Below are 21,066 nucleotides of genomic sequence, written 5' to 3'. Positions count from 1 at the left end.
ACCATAAACCCAGGAATTTAAGGTTATCCATTTGGACTTTCTAGCCAATAACTGATATCTCCTGCCCCGACTGTATTAGATGGTTTTGATGCTCCACTCATATCTCCCCAGCACTCATCCTTCCAGTATATGCTGATAGAATCATGCTGCCACCTGCAATTATCCACCTTAGGGCAGGCCAGAAGTGTACAGGAGTTAATGTATCTGGGTGTAGCTTTCAACCAAGGACAGAGGGGACTGGAAGATAGGTACTTCAAGTTTCTCACCGATTCTTGGGATAACTCTGAGACATGTTCTGTAGAGTTTCACAGAACTCCCCTGAAGTACTGGCAGCAGTTCCCTGCAGGAGTAATTTTTATTCGGTAATGCACCTCTGTTGGCTGCCTTCCATGCCTCCATTCTCAATTCCCACTCCACTTCTGAGTTTTCTGAAAGCACCTCCCAGATAAGCAGTTTGCACTCAAATTATTGCCTCAAGTTCTGCTTCTAGGGGAATTCAATTGATAGCCTCCTAACAACCCAGTGCTGCTTACAGAGCCGTCACTGGTACAAGTACCAAGGCACGGCACATTATGTATCACTCCTCCTAAATCCTAATATTTTTAAACAGATAGGAAAGAGCATGACCTTGAAGAGAAAAAGAGTTTATATGAGGACGGCCAATGGATAAAGGGAAGGAGAGACAGTGCCATTTGTTTTCCATTAATGATGGTGTGAAATGTATGGGCAGATAGTCTAACAGGTGTGACTATAATTTGAGGAGCCTGCTCCCTTGGTTACAGAAGACTGCTGTTGTTATTATTATGGAACCACAACCTCATGACTTTATTGTTTCACTTGATGTAACCTTCTCCTTTACCCTTAAATCTTTCTACATCACTGAATTGCAGCCAATAGATTTATTTTCTCCCTATGGCTCCATCACAAAAAAAGACACACATGTGCGCGCGCGCGCGCGCGCACACACACACACACACACACACACACACACACACACACACACACACACACACACACACACACACAGAGTTTTGTGTATGCCAGTGCTAGAAAAGACAAGCTCATGGTGCATGTATGCAATGGATATTGTACATTACACGTCTGTGTGAAATAGTCTTCTGCAGGTTCCTATGTTTATTTTATGAATAATTAACTTTAGTAAAGTTAATTTCCTGAAGATCTTGTTGAGGACTGAAGAAAGGAAGTAAATTGTAAAGAAAAAGACTTTGAAACTTGCCCTTTTTGCCCTCTCTTTGTGTCTTAATGAACAAAGGATAACTGGGCCTTTTTTGAAGCCTTTGCTTGAGTTGAAGACACAAAATGCAACCTGTATTCTTATCATAATATGTTCAGTTCATGAGTACACAAACTTATAAACCGTGAATTTCCCTAAAGTTATTATACCATTTAGAAGATGTTTGCTTGGACGTTTACTTAAAACCAAACAATTGAGGTCTATATGTCCAAATAATTTCCTTCTCTCTTGCTGTCTCCATTTCAGTTTTCTGAGTTTCTGGGAAGGCCTGGTTTCCCCAAAGGAACGATTTCTGGTAGAAATCTGAAGGTCTGACCCAAGAAAAACAAATCCAGTACAGCCAATGAATTGAGGACAAGAAGGTTTCCAATCAGGTAGGAACATTTAATCTCATACATTACGATCACCTTAAGTAAGGTGTGCTGATAGCTGGATATGATTTAACTGCTTGGAAAAAGATGCATATATATTATATAACCTACCCCACAAGGAAGCTGTTCTCAATTCCCTTAGAGGTTGTGGTGCTTATCAGAGAGTGCCTTGGGGGAAAATGAATACAATAACAGTATGATGCTTTTTTTTTTTAATTTTTAGCTCATTGTTGCCAAGTACACTTGGTGATCTTGGTGCCTGTGGTTGAATCCCAGGAGGTTAGACATGTGGAACAGCACATTAACCCACTTTAGTATTTTCTCCCAAGACAAATCATTTTTATAGGTTGTCTCCATGGTCTTCTAGTTGCTTATCAAAATTAAGCATCAAGTCTTCTAAGTGAGCAATAGCCCCAGTCAGTGTGAGGAAATCAGCTTGGTTCTTATTGGGGCACAGCTTCTTGGTCTTGGCACAAAGTGAGTTCACATAGGGAGTTAGAAGGAGGAGAATGGGGCATGCGAAAGGGGAGTTCTGTGTTCTCATTGACCTATGCATGTTGAAACTCCACTAACAGCTTTATTTTCATTAGCAATTTGTGATAAAAACTTAGGGTAAAGGGAATAATGAAGCTGTCCCATTATATGGCAGGACAAAAGATAGTAGTGACATCAAAGTCAGGGCCTATCCATCTCGTTTGCAGTTATATACTGAGTGTTTAGCATAGCATTTGACCCCTCATCAGTATTCAATAAGAAGATGCGTGTTGAATGACTTAGGGATGAATTAATGAACGAAAAAATTTAATATGGTAGAAAATGTGTTTTATCCTTGTATTTTCGTGTGTTGACTTCAATGCACAACCTAGAAATTGAGAATTATGTTTTATGTGGAGGACATACTGAGGACTGAAATCAGGAGACAGCCTCTCAGATAGCTGTGAAGAGGTAAGGGAGGGCGCAGGGTATTTAGAGGTTCTTCCAAAAAAAAAAACCAGGTAGTTGGAACATCAAAAGATTACTGTTAATTAAAGAAACTAGACATCTTAAGTTAATAAATGTAGCACTTTTCTATATATGGTGAGATGCAAGAATCTGGTCTCCTGGAAATCAGTCCCTTGATGTTCACTTTAATTATCTAGGGCCAGTATCCTGTTTTCTCCATCCTGAATCCCCTCAGGGTGCGGCTTTGGGTGTGGCTTCAGTGGCTGATGGCTTGATGGCTATAACATCCTGTGTTACCGATAAGGCTGGCTGCATTCTTTGTCTACATAAATGACTTGAATATGGATAGCAAATCTGTGGATTTGTGTAATTCTTGGAGCACTTTTATAAGGACAAAGTTAAGGCAATTTCAGAATCACTAGCGGCTACAATTGCTACTTACACTTTTCCACTGGTAGGTAGTCATCTGCTGTCGCTGTCTTCAGTAATCTGCTGTTGCTGTATTCCCAAGGGATAACAAAAGCCATTTAATTCAAGAAAGAAATGTAAAATTTAGCACAATGCAGCTTCCACAAAACCAAACACACAAACACACACCCAACTCTCGCAGATATGAAGTAGTAATCTAAAATAGAATCCTGGAACTAATTGCAAAACAAGAGCAAATGTACTCATATTGGATCATTTTATTCTTTTATTAATGTTTGATACATATATGTATTTATTATTAAAATTCAAAGTTGCTATATGGGCCGCGCGCGAAGACATGGGGGAGAAGCTGGAGCTGAGGCTGGAGTCGCTCTTGGGGACCGAGCCCGCCGTCTGCCCGTGGCCGCTGCCGGTCTACGTAAGTGCCGCCCGTCCCCTCCTCCCGGAACCCAGCTCCTCTTCCCCAACGGCGCGCGCTGAGCCCACTGAGAAACGGAGCGACTCGAGTCGCCAGACCCTCTTTGGAGCCCCCCTTCCCGCCCCGCCGTGGTTCTCCGCGGCAGTTTCCAGCCCCCGCGCGCAGGGTGGGCAGAGGGGAGCCGGCGCCGGCCGGGGGGCACAGACTCGGCCGCGGGGACCCCGCGCTTCTGCGGGGCGCCCGAGCCGGTCTGCGGTTGGCTCTGCAGGGCTGGGGACCCCGGTCCCCCCGGGCCTGGAATGTCGGCGGGCTTGCCCTTCTGTACTTTAGGATCTGACATGTAGGGTTTCTTTTTCCTGGTAGTTTATTCTTAGCGCTGTCAACGTGCTTAGTTTTTTTTTGTTGTTTTTTTTTTCAGGTCACCCTTTCCTCCCTCTCTCCAGTTTTTTTGTGTTTCTGTTTTGTTTTGTTTTAGTTAGGCATTTTGTCCCTCTGATCTTGAGTGGGTGGGCTGGCAGGACACTTGGAGAGGAGGCGTTCTGTCCCCTGATCTTGAGTGGCCTTTGGAAAATGACAGGCCAGACGGAAATGTACACAGGCGTCCGGTGATTCCAGAAATGCAGCGTGTCCGGCTAGGTGGGCGCCCGGCCTCTCGTCCCCCGTGGCGGTGTGGTGCGCGTGTTCCTTGTGTCAGGGTTTACGCTTGGGCCCCGCAGCCCACCTTCCGAAGGGAAAGCGCAGCGGGCGCCTTGGGCCGCCGCCTTTGGGGCGCCCTTTCGTGCGCTCGGCTTGCGGGGGACCGGCCTCCAGGCGACCCGGCGGGGAGGCCCGCGCGACCCGGCCCTCGCGCGGGCTCCGTGTGTGTCAGTTTGTGGAAAGTGTGTCGCGGCCGGGGTCGGGGTCGGGACGCTGGGACCACCTGGGAGCCGATGTAGAGGGATATGATTTCCATTTTCAAGGCGCATTCATCCTATGCAGGGAAACAGCCTAACATAAAATTTGCCTAACAAAAAATATATTAACAGGTGGAAAGACTATCTCCCAGTTGAACAGCGGATGCCTGGGACTCGTTTCACTGCTTTCAAAGTTCCTTTAAAAAAGGTGAGCAAAAGTTAATACCGTATTCTTCCAGAAATCTGAATTCACCATATAGAGCCCTGGCTCTCAACCCCGTCGTACTCCATTTTCCCTTTTTATAGCAAATACTTTTTAATACCTCTTTTACTATCCAGAAATGGGATTCATAGACAAATACAACCAACTTTTGTACTTAATTAAAAAACAAAAAAAACAATGCAATGCCCTAACTATAAATAAAGAATAAAGTAATTTATAAGAAAGTAATATGTATCTCAGTATGTAAATGTTTGGGGATGACTATACTAGAAATAAAGAAATAGTCAGTTACTTGTACCATGAATGCAATAAACTATGGACTTTGATTGGTAATGATGTGTCAGTGTTGGTTCATGAATTCTAACAAATGAAGCACACTGGTATGGCATGTTGATAATGGGGAAGGCTGTGTGGGGTGAAGGAGAGAGGGTGTAAGTGGGAACTGTGTACATTTTGCTCAGTTTTGCTGTGAATCTCAAACTGCTCTAAAACGAGTTTACTAATTTTAAAAAAAGTGTGTGTTGCTGACACTTGAATAACCAAAGAGATCAATGGAACAGGGTACATGTATAAGCCAAATACATGAAAGAATATTTAGCAGTGAAAGCCATCCTTCCTATATGTAGATATTCAAGAAGTATTTATTTCTGTGTCTTATTTTCAGGCACTCTGCTTGGAGCTGGCAATACAGTGGTAGGCAAAATGGATGTGGTCCCTGCCTTCTGGGAGTTCAGAGTCAGGTTAGGAGACCAACATGAAATAAACAAACACAGAAATAACTCTATAGAAGTGAGCTTATTTTCTTCCGTCTAATCTCTCTGGAAGAAAGGATTGTAATATCGCTTGTAAACTCCAGAGGAGGAAACTTTACTTTGAATCTCATATGTTAGCATCACAGGGTTTGAATAAATGGATAATGTAGTAAAGGATTTTAAACATATGTTCTTCCTTATTTTATTCTTTCTGACAGAGTTTTGAAAAGAATCTTGCTCCAGAAGAACGTTTCTCCCCCTTGGATCTCTTAACAAAATCCAAGGACAGAATGAAGAACTTGGGCTGATTATTGACTTAACAAATACTCGCCGCTATTACAAGCCAGAGGTAAATGGAAGCCGTAATTGAAAATGACCTTCTTTCTGATACTGTAATAATTCATGGTAGTTCAGTAATTATCATCTTATGCTAAGGTGAATCCTGGCCTTCTCTCGTGGGTTCAAAAAGGGAAGCTAGTGGTTTCCTTAAATACACATTTGTAATTGCTGTTTCAAAATGAGATTAAAGATATGAATTGAACTATAGTATTTGGCAGTAGGCTCTAGATATGCTTAAGAAATTCTATAAGCTTCCATGTTCTATATTTTGAAAATGAAGTAAACTTTTAGTAGTTACAGCAGTATCCTAAAAGGAAAGGTATGTCCATTATGTCTTTAGCACTTACTTTAAGCAGTTGCTTGAGCGTGTTTAAGCATCACTGTAAAAGACAATTGTTCTCTAAGTTTTATGCTTCCTTTTCCTAATGCCTTCTGATATAGTACAGAAACCCATATATTCTCTTGGCCCATGTAGGACATTCCAGTGCAAAAGAATTATCCTTCTTCTGACCTGTTCCATGGCCTTGGGAGACAGTAACACCTAATGTCTTTTAATATTTGTAGAGCAGTTTGTCATTTAGAAAGTTCTTTCATATCCATTGACTTAGTTAATCTTCACAGCAATCCTTTGCTCTTGAAGTGGAAGTAGTACTGCTATCTCCTACTGAGTGCTTACCCTGCACTAAGCTCAGAGGATAGACAACTACAATTACTAATTTTACAGACGATGAAACTGACTCTCGGAAAAGGAAGAATTGAAATTTCAGCTCTGTTATTCCTTTTTTTTTATTGTGGTAAAATATAGAGAAATCATATTTATTTTAACCATTTATAAATATGCAGTTCAGTGGCATTAAGTACAGTTACAGTGTTGTGTAACCATCACCGCTGTCTATAACCAAAACTTTTTCATCATCCTCGACAAAAACTCTGTAACCATCAAACAGTAACAACCCCATTTTCCCTCCCACCAACCCTTGGTAACCTCTATTTTATTTTCTGTCTCTGTGAATTGGCCTATTCTAGGTACCTCGTGTAAGTGGAATCTGCAGTATTTGTCCTTCTGTGTCTGGCTTATTGCACTAAACATCATGTTTTCAAGGTTTATCCATGTTATAGCACGTAACGAAATGCCGTTTCTTTTTTGGCTTAGAAAATCCCATTGTGTGTATATAGACCATAGTTTGTTATTCAACGGTTGATTGACACTTGGTTGTTTTCCACCTTGTAGGTATTGTGAATCATGCTGCTATGATCATTGGTGTACAGATATTTGTTCAAATCCCTGCTTTCAGTTCTGTTAGATGTGCAGCGTAGGTAGTAGCAGAGTTGTTGGATCATACGGTAGCTCTACACTTAACCTTTGAGAAAGTGCCAAACTGTTTTCTACAGGGTCGTCTTGTTTTTAAACAATTATCACAAATTTTAAGCATATACAAAAGTATAAAAGTACTGTGAGTGTTCCTTGTATACCCATGAACTCATCCAGCTTTCTTATTTACCAACTGATGGCTGTCATGTTTTATCTGTACCCCCACCTGTTTCACCCCATTCCATATTATCTTGAAGCAGCTCCGAGACAGCATGTAATTACACCTGTACGTTTTTGGTACGTGCATTTAAAATATAGGACTTTTATTCCTTAATATCATTTTTTAATATTAAATACCCAGGGAGTGCTCAAATTTGCAGTTGTCTCCTAAACGTCATAAAAAATGGTTTATAAGAATTTTGAATTAGATCCCAATAAGGTCCACACTTTGCCGTGGATTGTTAGGTCTCTGAAGTCTTGTTTAATCTATAGGTTCTCCCTCCATGTCTCTCTCACTTTTTTTTCCTCCTTGAATTTTGTTTTTAAAGAAACCAGGTAATCTTTCCCATCTAGATGTCGATAATTACATTCCATGTGTTGGTAACATATTCTTCAGTCCTTTTTTTTCCTGTAAATTGGTAGTTGATCCGAATGAAGCTTGCATGTTTTGTTTTGGCGAGACAGTTTCATAGGTGATGATGTGTTCTTCCATGGAGACATATATAATTGTGTCTTTCTGTGGTATTAGCAGTCACTGATGATTCATAGCTACATCCATTAATTCAGTTGAGGCTTCAAAGAATGGTGAATTCTGTTGTTCTTTTTTTCACTTATTAGCTGGGTATATTTGTATGAGGAGAAGATTCCCCTCATCAACTGTTTGGTTGCCCAGTTGTAGAGGCATGATTCTCTTCTTTTATTTAACAGTTTTCAGAATAATGAGTTGATTCACAAATATCCTCCAGTGGTGAGCAGTTTTGTAAAATTTTATTTATTCCTATCACCGTGGACTCCGTTACAGTTATTATTCTAACTGAGGCCCTGTCTTTGGCCAGTTGGAGCTTCTCGGTGACTCCTGAGTCCTTTTGACATGACATCAGTTGTTTCTAGACTTTTTCAGTGGTCAGAGCTAGGAAATATGTATGTTTGTTTTTAATATTTTTAAAATACGTCATAGGTTCCTGCTGCTACTTTCCATTTAAATTCAGAACTAGAGAATTTTCACTTATCCTTTTCTGTCTTCTATTGATAGTCTACTTTCTCCAACCTCAAGAATACCAGTTCTTAACAATGCCTGAAATTGCCTCTATTTCCTAATTCGAATCCAAGTTCTTCTGACTCTGTTCTACTACTCTCCTTAAATCACAGCCGCTTTATGGCCCTTGAAATGTAAGATAGAACATAAGTGTAGGTAGAACTGTTTATATCATTTTGAGTTACATGTGCATTCATTCATATAGATTTGCTTTTCCTTTTGCATGCCTGGTAACTGTCCGTTCTGCAGTTTTAATGAAAATCAAGTGATAATTACTGGTTAAAGCAGCTTTGGAAAAAATGGCTCTCATCAGAATGACTGACATACACAGTTTAATGTACTCTCCTGGTTTATAGTCTGCCTTCTCTAATTAATTTTTTATTCTTTCCCTACAAAGGAAATAATACATATTTTCATGGTTTTGCCTTATAGGACTTACCAGAAACTATTCCTTATTTAAAAATTTGTACAATTGGGCATCAGGTGTCAGATGACGACGCTAGTTTTAAATTCCAGTGTGCTGTTAATGGGTTTCTGAAAGAACATAAAGATAACGGTGAGTTGCTTTTGTTTTTGTTTTTGTTTTTCCTTTACCTGAACTTTGGTATGCATTTTGAGTGGGCTTGGGGGTTTTTAACATTTTTAATAGTTCTGACATTAGTGTCAAGTTGTGTTTGGTAACATTAAGGTGGAAATGTCAGATGGTGCTAATAGAGTACGGTGTTTTTCCTGTTTATGGTCACAAACAATTTAGTTTAGTTTGGAAAGTGATTTTTGTGAGAAATATGAACGGAGCTAGCTTACTTATCTCTTTTTTAAAAATTTGAATGGAAAATACATAAAAACATAAAAATGTTCTTTTGTCCTATTTATTGGTTGAGAGGTGGAAGAAAAGGTTAAGACTCTCGGGTTCTTAGCGTACATAAAAGAGAAAACAAAAAGCAAAGGTTCCGAGTGAGACAGATCCCTAGAAGCAAAACAAAACAGAGTGGACCAGAAGAGCGGCTTCCTCATCATATATGTGTTGAAGATATTTTTGCCGCTTTTACACTTCGGTGCAAGTGAGGAAGAACACTACCACCTCTTATTCTTATCTTCAGACAGGAAGAACTTAAAAGGCTGGTGTTTTCTTGTTTCCGCTTTAAGATCTACTCTGTTGATAGTAGGTCTTAATAGCGTGTGAATTTTAAGGATCCACTTGCCTTTTTCTAGCATCTAACTATCAGAAGGAACGTGGTGTTTGCCATGTTTTAAGGCTGAGGAATCTTTTGTCTTTGGAGCACCACTGACGCCCATGCGAAAGTGTTCATTTTGTCCTCTTTCTAAATTTAGCCTGAGGAGTGTGCACTTTATTAAATAAACGTAACAGACGGTAAATATTCCGTGTATATATAAAATGATGCACGTATATACATAAAACAGGGAGTAGGGGAGAAGGAATAGAGATGGAGGTGGGAAGATAGGGGATAGGAGGCGAGAGAGAGAGGGAGAGACGGGAATTTCAAGATAAATTTTCATTCTATAACCTGGTTGCTTAATGCAGGTACTAGCTCTTAAATATCTTAAGCCCTCTTCACAGATCTTCCGTGTACTTTAGCTTTAAAACTTGAGAGGCTTGGCCTGTCCTGTGATAACCAGGGTGTCTAGAAAGGAGGCGAATTATCTGATTTGTTTAAACTGTAGTCACAGAAATGTTCCCTCTTAAGATGTTAGGGCGCAGCTGCCGGCCTACTCACTTCCTCCAGGCTCCTTTGTGTGTGTTCTGTCTGTTCCGCGTGGGCTAGAAGATCCTTACAAGTGCATGAGAAGACGTTTGTAAACCTTGATTGTTCGCATGTTATACCAAGTGTAGTCCATTGCATATGCTGACTCCTCTGTGGGTCTTCTGCATGCAGTGGGCTAACTTCACCATGCTGTCTGCCATTGCAGTCTCAGGACCTTAGTTATGATCCATTGGTGACTCTTCTCTGCTGTAAGGCCCTCCCACAGGTGCCAGGCTCACTGATAATGAGGAGGAGACTATACTATGCACTCCCTAGAATTGGTAGAGACTCAGAAAATAAATTGTTTCAGTAAACACCGAGAGCCTTATAGGTTTGTTGTTAGGGCACGGGGATACAGAGGTGAGTAGAAGTCTTTGTTCAGTAGCAACTTACAGTTATCTAGGAAGAGAAACATGTAGTGAGTATAAGTGGGTTAATTATGATAAAAGAATCAAGTGCAGCAGGAACATAGAGGAGAAAGTGAGGAAGGCCTGACTGAGGAGACAGCGTTTGAGCTGGGCTTGGGGGAAGAGGATTTTGCCGGAATGAGGAAAGGACAGCCCAGGTATTGGGGACAGGTACAGAAGGCACAGGGCTTGAACTTGTGCTCTGGAGGGGCAGCCTCTGGTGTGACTAGAGGGTAGTGTGAAAGGGCAAAGAAGTCATACATTGATTTTCAGCAAATAGTTGTATAACACCTTCTAAATTGAAGGCACTGTTCTAGGAAGTAGGAAGAGAACAAAGTTCTTGCCCTTACGTACTTTCCATTCTAGTGGGGGAGAGAGATGAATAAATAAGTCAATATATGGAGTGTCAAGCGGTGGTAAGTGCTTTGGAGAATAACAAAAGAAGATGAAGAGGTGAGGGAATGTGGTAGGTGATCAGGGAAGTCCCCTCTATTAAGATGTCGATTGAGCAGAGCCTTGAAGTGAGAAACAAGCCATTGGCTATCTGGGAGAGTGGAGATGGGGTGGGAGGGTGTGTTCTGGGAGAGTGGAGATGGGGTGGGAGGGTGTGTTCTGAAGCAGAAGGAATAGTAGGTGCAAAGTCCCTGAGGCACGACTGTGCTTGGCATGTTTGAGGAATAGTAAGGAAGCCAGTGTGGCTGGACAGGGGAAAGTGAGTGAGGGCAGGGCAGTAGAGAATGAGATCAGGGGAGGCTGGCAGGGCAAAGGAGGGAGGTGGATGATGTAGGTCCTTGGAAGTCATAGTTTGAACTTCTAATTCAGTTGGAGAGACAGACTGATACTTGTTTATAAAGAGTTCTCAATGCTATGCTAACAACCTGGGCTGTATTCTGTGCTAAGTGAAGATGTTCAAGCAACAGAGCAATCCAGCCAAGTTTATATTTTAGAAAGATAACAGCGTCACTATCCAAGACACATTGTAGACTATGTATATAGTATGTGTATAGTGTGCTGCTCTTCTGTAAACTACAGGATACCTGTTACGTACCAATACTTACATACAAGATACAAGTGTGAATGTAAGCACTTGGGAAATATCTGGAAGAACCACACAAGGAACTGGGAGAGTCGGACAACTTTCCATGTCCCGTATGATTGGAATTCTGAAGGGTACACACACGAACTAATGGACGTGTGCTCCCAGCCTCCGGCTAAGGAGGGAAATCGCAGGCATCAGAATCCTCTTTACCAATCAAGCGCGTTAATCCGCCTGCGTGCTGAGAGTCATCTCGAGACGCCCCGCGGTGGCGCATGCGCGGTAGGAGGAGGTCCGCGAGCTGCGTGGGCTTGTGCCTAGGCGCCTGTGGTTCGTGGCCTTGTGCTGGCACCGGGGACGCCGGGTTGGCGACTTTGGCAGTCCTGGCGTTGGGTGGGCGGTATCTTGGGGGTGACATGAGCCAGTTCGTCGGCCACGAGGAAGGGCGGAAAGCACATCCCGGAAAGGTAATACGCCTTGGCCCCTGGGCGTTGCCGGTGGAGCTCAGAGCCCCTGGGCCTGGGCTTCGTCTCTTGTGCTGTCGCCTGTCACAGTGGCCCCCGCGCGCTGGCCCGTCCGCGCTGTGCTAGGGGGTACTGGTCGTCTCGCGGCTCAGTTCACAGTAGCTGAAAGGGACAGTGTGTGATGTTCTGGTTTCTCCCCATCGTTTTAAAAGGGAGGCTCTGGCCATTGCTCCTCGGGTAAAATGCAGGGGGACTGCTTTTTAAGATGGGACTGTCAGTGTTGGGGACCCTCCTTAATTACCAGGATGGAATCCCCTTCAGTTCCTCAAGCTGTGTTGTTTAGGCACAGAAAATGTGAGTAATAGTCACTGGAACTAAGTTTGAGTGAAAAAAGGCACCGGTACCGCCGAATTTTCCATCGCAACAGTTGATCTGTGTCGTCTCTTGGAATTATAAAGGGCGTACAGTTGCTTCCTAACCGGTGTCCTTTGAGAGCTCTACCTCTGTACGTTCAAAGGATTAATTTTGAGGCTTTGCTCATACGTGTAGTAAACCCTTTAATTCCCTAAGACCTTCCTTTCCTCCATCTCATACCCCATTAAGCCCGCTTCAGTTTATCTCCTGAATTTCTTCTGAATCTGTCAACTCTTCCTCAACATCCTAATACCGAACTTGCCTGTCTGTTGCAATGAGGTCCTAACCAGTGTCCATATATCTTGTTTCCTTCCAATCCATTCTTCACACAAGAAACCTTAAAAGCAAGTTGGGACATTGCTCATAAACATGGCTCAAAAACATTGTTTTGAGAATAGAAAACAAACTGTTGGCCTTTAACACTCTGCGTGGTCTAGAATCCTCTCTGCTTCTCTGCTACGTGGACTCCAGCTTGGTGCCTCTCCAACTTTACTGTGGGTATGCCTCTCTTGTGGATCTTGTTAAATGCAGGCTGTAATTCAGTAGTTCTGGGTGGGGCCTGGATTCTGTGCTTCTAACGAGCTCCTAGGTGACGGTGACCCTGAGAGCAAGGGTCCAGCTCCTGCCTTTCTCCCTTCTTTCTGGAAGAGCAGGACGTCTGCCCCCCCACCCCGGGAGGAGAAAACATCCGCAATGTGACTGCTAGTAACCAGCTTCCCTCACAGGCAAGGGACCTTTACCACAGCTCCCTACCATTTTGTCTGAGGCGCAGCAAGCCAAAACACTGACACGCTGAGGTTTGCAGCAAAGAGGAGGTTTATTCACAAGGCAGCCAAGCGAGGAAGTGACGTGACAATAGGTCTCAAATCCGCCTCCCCAAAGGCAAGGGGCTTGGGGTATCTATGGGATAAAGAATAAAGAAGCAGGGCAGTATGAGGCATAGGGAGCATGAGGAAAGGTGATTGGAAAAAGGTGTGCTCGTCATTGTTCTGAGCTGGCGTAACTAGGCTACGGGGCTCAGCACATTCTCAGGCTGTAGTTTTCGGCCCTCTGATGGCCGGAGGTCAAAAGGCACTGGCCCAGGTGGAAGATCGGTGGTCCTCTCCAGTCTCAACCAGCTCAGCCTAACTAGACACAGCTGATTCCAAGTTCCTGGACAATACCCGGGGCAAACATCTTATTGCTTATGCTACATGTTATTTGGAGGACGTGCAAGTGTTCAAGCTACCTTGAGGATTGAAGACAGGATTTGACTAATCCTTACACATGGTTTCGCCTCCAGATGAGCAGAAGAGGCCTGTAGGCTGAATCTGGCTCCTGGCACCTGGAATTGGAGGCAGATGGTTTAAAAACAGGCTCTCCCACCCTCTGTGTTATCTTAGGTAGATAGACTATTGAACCTTCCTGTGCCTGTTTCTCCACCAGCAGCATGGGGACACTCAGAGTCCCTCTCTTGGGGGCTGTTATGGGGGTTCAGTGAGATATAGATGCATGCACAGGCACACGGGAGACACCCAGTGTGTGTTAGCTTCATGCTTACCTTTATTAGGAGACCAGTATTGTTAGAAGATTTCTGGTTTGGACAACAAATTAGATAGGTGGTCATTACTATAGTTTATGCGACAGCAATTCACATTACCATTTGCAAAAAAGCAGTTGGTTGTCCAGTGGGGATTATAAACATCCATTTACCATGAGCTACTGAACAGATACTTTACACAGTAACTACTTCAAGTACTATTTAAGATCAATTCTCTATGTTGTCTTAAGCAGTTGTTAACCCCCAATTTCGTGAATAGTCCCAAGTAAGTCACTTGAACATCAGCTAGAGCAATCTATTTCACTTAGCAAGCCTAAAGTTATAGTTCAACAATTTTATTTACTGTTCTATGACAAAAATTACTCTCAACAGCTATGCCCTGGATAAGTAATCAGCTAAAGCTAGTTTGACTGACCAAATCTGATTTACTGAGTTAATAATAAGCCAGTTGATTTAGAAAGGTCTAACGTATATTTCTCATCCATTCAGCATTAAACTGTTTCCCATGCCTAAAATGTCTTTTTTCCCATTCGTACCTATCCAAATTCCTACTTCTGTGCCGTAGGGCTTGGCTGAACTACAACTGCCTTTAGTGACACTTTTCTCACCTGCACAATTGGAGATAATTTTAGTCTCCTCAAGACTCCCACGGGGTTACCTCTGTTGTGACACTTGACGATTTGGTGGCATATTTTATTTTATTTTATTTTACTTTAAATAGCCTTCCATTACTCCGTGCACATCAAACAGTAAATGCTTTCTCCTAGTAAAGGTGCATAACAATTTTCTGAACTCTTCTGCTCTGGGCAAGATTCATAAATACACCAGGCAAACATAGTGAAAGAGGAGACAGTACTTGTGTTATATTCAGTTGGGTCTTGATACCTAAGTGTGACTCTTAACCAAGGATTATGCAGTAATTAAGGACACAGGTTAAAGTTGTTTAGAGTGTGTCCTAAAGTCTCACTGGCAGAATTTAAATCTCTACTCTGGAAATTGTAGACCTGAGACAAATTACTTCCCTAAACTTCATTTCCTACATCTGAGGAAGATAATAGTATCTACCTTGTAGTAGACTGAATAGTACCATTGCCCCCAAATGTCCACCTTCTAATCCCCAGAACCTGTGAATGTCACCTTAAATGGCAGAAGGGACTTTGCCAATGGGATGAAAGTAAGGGTTTTGAGATGGGGAGATTCTTCTGGCCTACCTGGATGGACCCAGATGTAACCACTGGTGTTCTCGTAAGAGAGAGGCAGAGGGAGTTTTTACTCCAAAGAGAATGTGATGATGAAGTTGGGGTTGGATTGATGTGGCCAGAAGTCAAGGAATGCTGTCAAGGAAACAGATTCTCCCTTAGAGCCTCTAGAAGGTGGATGGACGGCCTTGTCAACTCCTGGTTCCAGCCCAGGGAAACTGGTTTTGGACCTCTGTCTTCCAGAACCATAAGAGAATGAGTGTGTTTTGTTTTACGCAAGCTCATTGGTAGTAATTTGTTACAGCAGCCATAGGGAACTAATGCGTACCTCATAGGAACTATTTCTCCAATTAAAATGTGTGACTGGAAACACACTTGGTGGCCTGTCTGACACACGGTAGGTATGCTACCGTGGGTAGTTCTTGGAAACTAAAGCCTTGGTTTTTGAGGAATCATCAAAACCAGTACAATGGTTGCCATGTTCCTCCTTGTTCATCCTGGTGACAAACCTGTAGAGAGAGCTCCATCCTTTCCCACAGGACACCCACCCGTAGTACTTACAGGGAAGAGGTTATGTCTCACTTCAGGCACCTTCCTCTTTTCCTTTCTACTTTTTTTTTTCATTAATCTTCATCCAACTGGCCTTTCTAAGTTAAAAAAAAAAACAAGACAAAACCATTTCTCAATGGATTCAGATACTACCCCAAGTTAATAATCCAACCATGTTCTTGTTCTTCCGGGTCTCATCACCAGAAATTTCTGAGCTGAAATCCTCTCTAGTTTCTAGGATCAGTCACTTTCTAATTTCTCCCTTCTCAAGTTCAGAGTCTTGTCAGTTTAGTCCCTTCCCTAACCACAACATCTATTAAGGTGACACAGCAAAGTGATGAAAGTCTCGACGGTCTGGTTTTCATCCTGGGTTTCTGCCCGCTACTTACTGTGTGGCATTAGACAAGCTATTCAACCCCTCTGGGCCTCAGTTTCCCCCCAAAAAGGTGAATATTATGAACATTACCTACCTATAGGGTTGCCATTATGAGGATTAAGTGAGTTAATATTTGCTAAGCACTTAGAAGATTACTTGTTATAGTCTAAGCACTACAGTTGTGCTTGTTAATAATGATAAATGCAATTCCAAGCGTATAACTTACTCAACTTTCTGTCATAACTTTGAAGTGTTGGTCTATCTGTTGGCCAGCGTTGCAGGTAAATGAGTCGAGGCATGGGCTGAGGCATTGCTACCAGTGAGTGGTGTGTTCCCAGAACTAGGAACAGCCGTGTGAAATAGGTAGCGGTTCTACGTGGAGACAGGGCAGACTGGAAAATGACAGCGCTGGGAAGGAGGTGTGGTGTCCATAGGTTTGGTGTCAGAGCTGCTGCCTGCTGAAGCACCGATGCCGGCCTAAGCTGTAAATGGGGGGGGGGGGCGGGCTGGGGAAAACAGGGGCAGAATGGAAAGGGAAAACGGGAAGAACGGAGAAAGATAGCCTAGGGAGGAGGTGTGGTGTCCATAGCTTCGGGGTCAGAGGTGCTGCCTGCTGCAGCACCGATGACACCCGAAGCCGTAAATGGGGTGCTGGGGAAAAGGGGGGCAGAATGGAAAGGGACAACAGGGGCAGAACGGAAAACGATAGCCTGGGAAGGAGGTGTGGTGTCCATAGCTTCGGGGTCAGAGGTGCTGCCTGCTGCAGCACCGATGACACCCGAAGCCGTAAATGGGGTGCTGGGGAAAAGGGGGGCAGAATGGAAAGGGACAACAGGGGCAGAATGGAAAACGATAGCCTGGGAAGGAGGTGTGGTGTCCATAGCTTCGGGGTCAGAGGTGCTGCCTGCTGCAGCACCGATGACACCCGAAGCCGTAAATGGGGTGCTGGGGAAAAGGGGGGCAGAATGGAAAGGGACAACAGGCGCAAAACGGAAAACGATAGCCTGGGAAGGAGGTGTGGTGTCCATAGCTTCGGGGTCAGAGGGGCTGCCTGCTGCAGCACCGATGACACCCGAAGCCGTAAATGGGGTGCTGGGGAAATGAGGGGCAGAATGGAAAGGGACAACAGGGGCAGAACGGAAAACGATAGCCTGGGAAGGAGGTGTGGTGTCCATAGCTTCGGGGTCAGAGGTGCTGCCTGCTGCAGCACCGATGACACCTGAAGCCGTAAATGGGGTGCTGGGGAAAAGGGGGGCAGAATGGAAAGGGACAACAGGGGCAGAACGGAAAACGATAGCCTGGGGAGGAGGTGTGGTGTCCATAGCTTCGGGGTCAGAGGTGCTGCCTGCTGCAGCACCGATGACACCCGAAGCCGTAAATGGGGTGCTGGGGAAAAGGGGGGCAGAATGGAAAGGGACAACAGGGGCAGAACGGAAAACGATAGCCTGGGAAGGAGGTGTGGTGTCCATAGCTTCGGGGTCAGAGGTGCTGCCTGCTGCAGCACCGATGACACCCGAAGCCGTAAATGGGGTGCTGGGGAAAAGAGGGGCAGAATGGAATGGGACAACAGGGGCAGAACGGAAAACGATAGCCTGGGAAGGAGGTGTGGTGTCCATAGCTTTGGGGTGAGATGGGCTGCCTGCCTGATCTGAGAAAAGCGAGTGAAAGTGGGAGAGCTTCTCCCTAGCTGCTAAGTCTTCTCAAGGTCTAGCACGCACTGAACACTGGCCGGCTCAGCCTGGGTGTTGACATTGCACTGTACGTGTCACAGAGCAAGGGCGGGTCAGGGGGTGGTATGGGGGCCCCACACAAGCCCAGCCCCTGGAGAAACCCGGCCCGAGGGCAAAGAGCCCGACCCCTTGTGGGCTTTCTAGCGGCTGGGACTTGTCGCTGTGGGTGGCAGGTGTTTGGCACCGGATGGGCCACCATGCGGAGACTGTTGGGGACTGTGGAAGTCTTCTCCTCCAGAGCTCACCCTGCCTGGGCACCGGCTCTGCAGACCCCTCAGCCCTGGCTATGTATCGGCCAGCCCTTCCCCGCAACGGGGCCCAGAGGCCAGAGCCTGCCCAGAGCTGAGTGGAGGAGGCACCCAGAGTTTGCCAGGCTGTGGCCCGCCACCTCCGTGGACCTCCCCAGCTTGTCCGCGAGCCCTGGAGACAGGAGCGCCTTCTCCAGGGCTGCTGAGCTGCCAGCATCACCATGAGCCAGGCGGTGAAGGTTTCTGAGCAGGGGATGCAGAGCCCTGACGCGACTGGATGCTGCACCCCACGATGTCCCTTCCTGGCAGGTAGGTTCTTTCTTCACTTGTTTTTCGAAATTTGGTAAAAGAACATTTAAACCTTCGACTGTTCTTCAGGGTATACAGATGGTAGTGGCTTAGCCGGGATTCGAAGCAAGCCTGTGTGATTCCAGAGCTCGTGCTCTGGACTCTGGTGCCTCCTTATCATATATGCTTCATGTGTTACTTTTAGCCCTAAGTGCCATACCTGTAATGAACACATACACTGCCCTGTAGGAGGTGTTCTTTTGTTCAACGCGTGAATTGGTCATCCACCACACTGGGTTCTAATCTCAGAAGATAGGTCAGGGACCACCAGTTGTCAGCATAGCACCATCCCACATTTCTAATTGAGGCTTGCAGCCTAGATTTGTCCCTTTGGTCTAGTTTGAAGGATCCAGGTATGTAAAGCTTATATTCTAGATAAATCAGGGGCTCTCCTGAAAGGAATTCATCAATGAATTATTCTGTATGGATTAGAAGCCAGTTTCTCTGGCCTTCCTGGAGTATATCCAGTAAGGCATCTCATTCATGTCTAGAAAGCAAATATATCATTGATTGCAACTTCAGCATGGAGCGATGTATTGGTTTAAAATAAAGTACGATCAACACAATTTGGTCATTGTGAGTATGCCGGCTGGGTCCACACTTTACTACACATATGTAACTCTAGAGCTTCTTACGCCCCATAGAGGAGACATACTCTTGTGTGTCTAGGACAAGGGAAACATGTGTTGTTATTCAGGAGCTGGAAGCTACAGCATGACAGGAAAGAACTGAAAAATCCTGGTCTTGGTCTACACATCACTTTACCTTGTTCGAATCTTGTTTCTTTGGCTTGCTTCATTGGAGTGTCTTCTCTCTCCTGGGACTGACATCGTGTGTTATATATCAGGCATGTAACATGTAGAAGTTTCAGAACCCAGAATCATATAGATCAGTGAAAATTTATATATTTTTGTTTAAAATCTATTTAAAATCACACTGGGCATAATTCATATATTCCAAAAGTAGTTTGACCCTCTGCTCATGAGATTCTTTTTATGGTATGTCAAAGCAAATTTGGACTTCCATCCCCAATAAACTTTGAGGTTGGAGGACACAAAAGCTTTTGCTCAGACCTAAATCCTGTCTGAAGAAAAAGGGTAACTATTATAAGCCCTTTCTAACCTCTCCAGGAGCAGAAATGATTTACAGCTATGGCATTGAACCATAATTTCTTGATCTCATTTGAGAAGAGCTCAGTAAGAAACCGTGTCTTGATTTTTGTTTGTTGGTTCCCTGTTTTCTTGTCTTGCTTAGCAACAATCCACTGTAATCCATGAGTGAGTATGGCAGCAGGCTGAGTGTTCCCTGGAGCTCGTTAAGTGAACGTTTTTTCCTAAAATGACTTTTGTCTCCTTGTTTTCAGCCCCTCTTCTTTCCTCTGTCCTTTACTATAACCAGGGCTCAGCAAAAGCTGCCTGGCTTTGTGCAGACCCTACTTAGGGTAGTCTTTTCTTCCTTATTTTATTCATGGCCCCTCCATTTCATTGTTTGCCTTCTCGAAATGTGTTGAAATCTTTCTGTGGTTGATGACTTCCACAATGTCTTGGCTTTTATTGGTTGATTAATTTTGGTATTTCTGCAGTTTTATTTAAACATGGTTTCAGGAGGACCAGAAAGTAAATATATTTCCTAGTCTGCCATCTTGAGCTGAAAATCCCTGTGGATTTTAGCATCCAATGTTCCCATGGGTAAAAAACCCAACCTTGGCATTAATAGATGTACACTCAAGATTTCAGCTTTTCTTGAGCAATCACTAAGGATTTAATATGCGGTCACTTCTAATGGGAAAATAATAACTATCTCATGGCGTTGATTTGAGGATTAACTTAGATAATGGACAAGAAAATGCTTTGTAAGGTTTTAAAATCTATAAAAAATGTTTTTGTTATTATTTGATTTGTTGCTATTTCACCTTTAGCTGACAGTTGTTTGTGACCTTGCTTATGTGAGAAAATGCCTTCTGGTTTATTGTTTTGAAAGCCAGATGATATTTTTCAATAGCTCAATGGAAATGGCATCATTTGTGAAGTTGAAGGGTGAAGGCATAAATGTTTCTTGACATTTGAATCAACTATTGGTCTTCTGGGGCTTGTCCTTATTCTCCTGCAGTCTCTAATCAACATGGCATCCAGAGAGATCCTGTTAAAACATACGTCAGATCATGTCACTCAAGTCTCTTCAATGGCTTCTTCACAGGAAAAGCAAAGTCCTCAAAGTGCCTCCACAGCCCTAGAAATCTGGGCCTCTGTTTCCTCTCTGACTGTTTCCTTCTCCTCTCCACTTTGCTCCCTCTGTTTTCCACACACTGACATCCTTTCTGCTCCTTGGATACTCCAAGCCCACTCTTGCCTCATTGCCTTTCCATCTGACTGTTCCCTCTGCTTGTACTATTCACTTCCCAGATATGCACCTTGCTCCCTCTCACAACCTTAGGTTCCCTCGTAAATTTTATCTTCCCCAGAAAGCCCTCAGTGATCACTTAGTTTCCGATCGCAGCCTCCTCCTACCAGCTAACAATCTCCATCCGCCTTCCCTGCTTGCTGTTTTTCTCCAGCACTTACCTGATATACTAGTTATTCTACCCATTTATTCAATTTTTATTTACGTATTTACACTTATGATTTTATATTTGCTTCTTTACTTTTGTCTGTCCCCTCAGCTCGAGAGAGGCTATATTCATCTGTGTTAATCACTGCTGTGTTTCCTGAACATGCCTAGAAAACACCCTGAAGAAGGGTGCCTGAAATTTGGTAAGGGATCCATCAGTTTTCTTGGCTGAATGAAGAAATATGTTCATAAATTA

The 21,066-nt window shown here is 43.9% G+C and overlaps 1 long non-coding RNA gene across 1 annotated transcript; it reads left to right on the top strand.

The window, feature by feature from the left end:
• The first annotated feature begins 1,564 nt into the window (after window positions 1-1,564).
• On the top strand, window positions 1,565-21,014 carry LOC309824410. Its single transcript, XR_014296925.1, has 7 exons — window positions 1,565-1,629; window positions 3,309-3,415; window positions 4,441-4,516; window positions 5,502-5,632; window positions 8,622-8,745; window positions 17,906-18,224; window positions 20,923-21,014. It is a non-coding gene; the product is annotated as an uncharacterized lncRNA (long non-coding RNA).
• Window positions 21,015-21,066: the final 52 nt, after the last annotated feature.

Source organism: Grampus griseus, assembly GCF_964374135.1.
Source record: "Grampus griseus genome assembly, chromosome: 6".
Classification (NCBI taxonomy): Eukaryota; Metazoa; Chordata; class Mammalia; order Artiodactyla; family Delphinidae; genus Grampus; species Grampus griseus.
The sequence above is the reverse complement of the archived record's forward strand: the minus strand, read 5'-3'. Positions and strand labels throughout refer to the sequence as shown.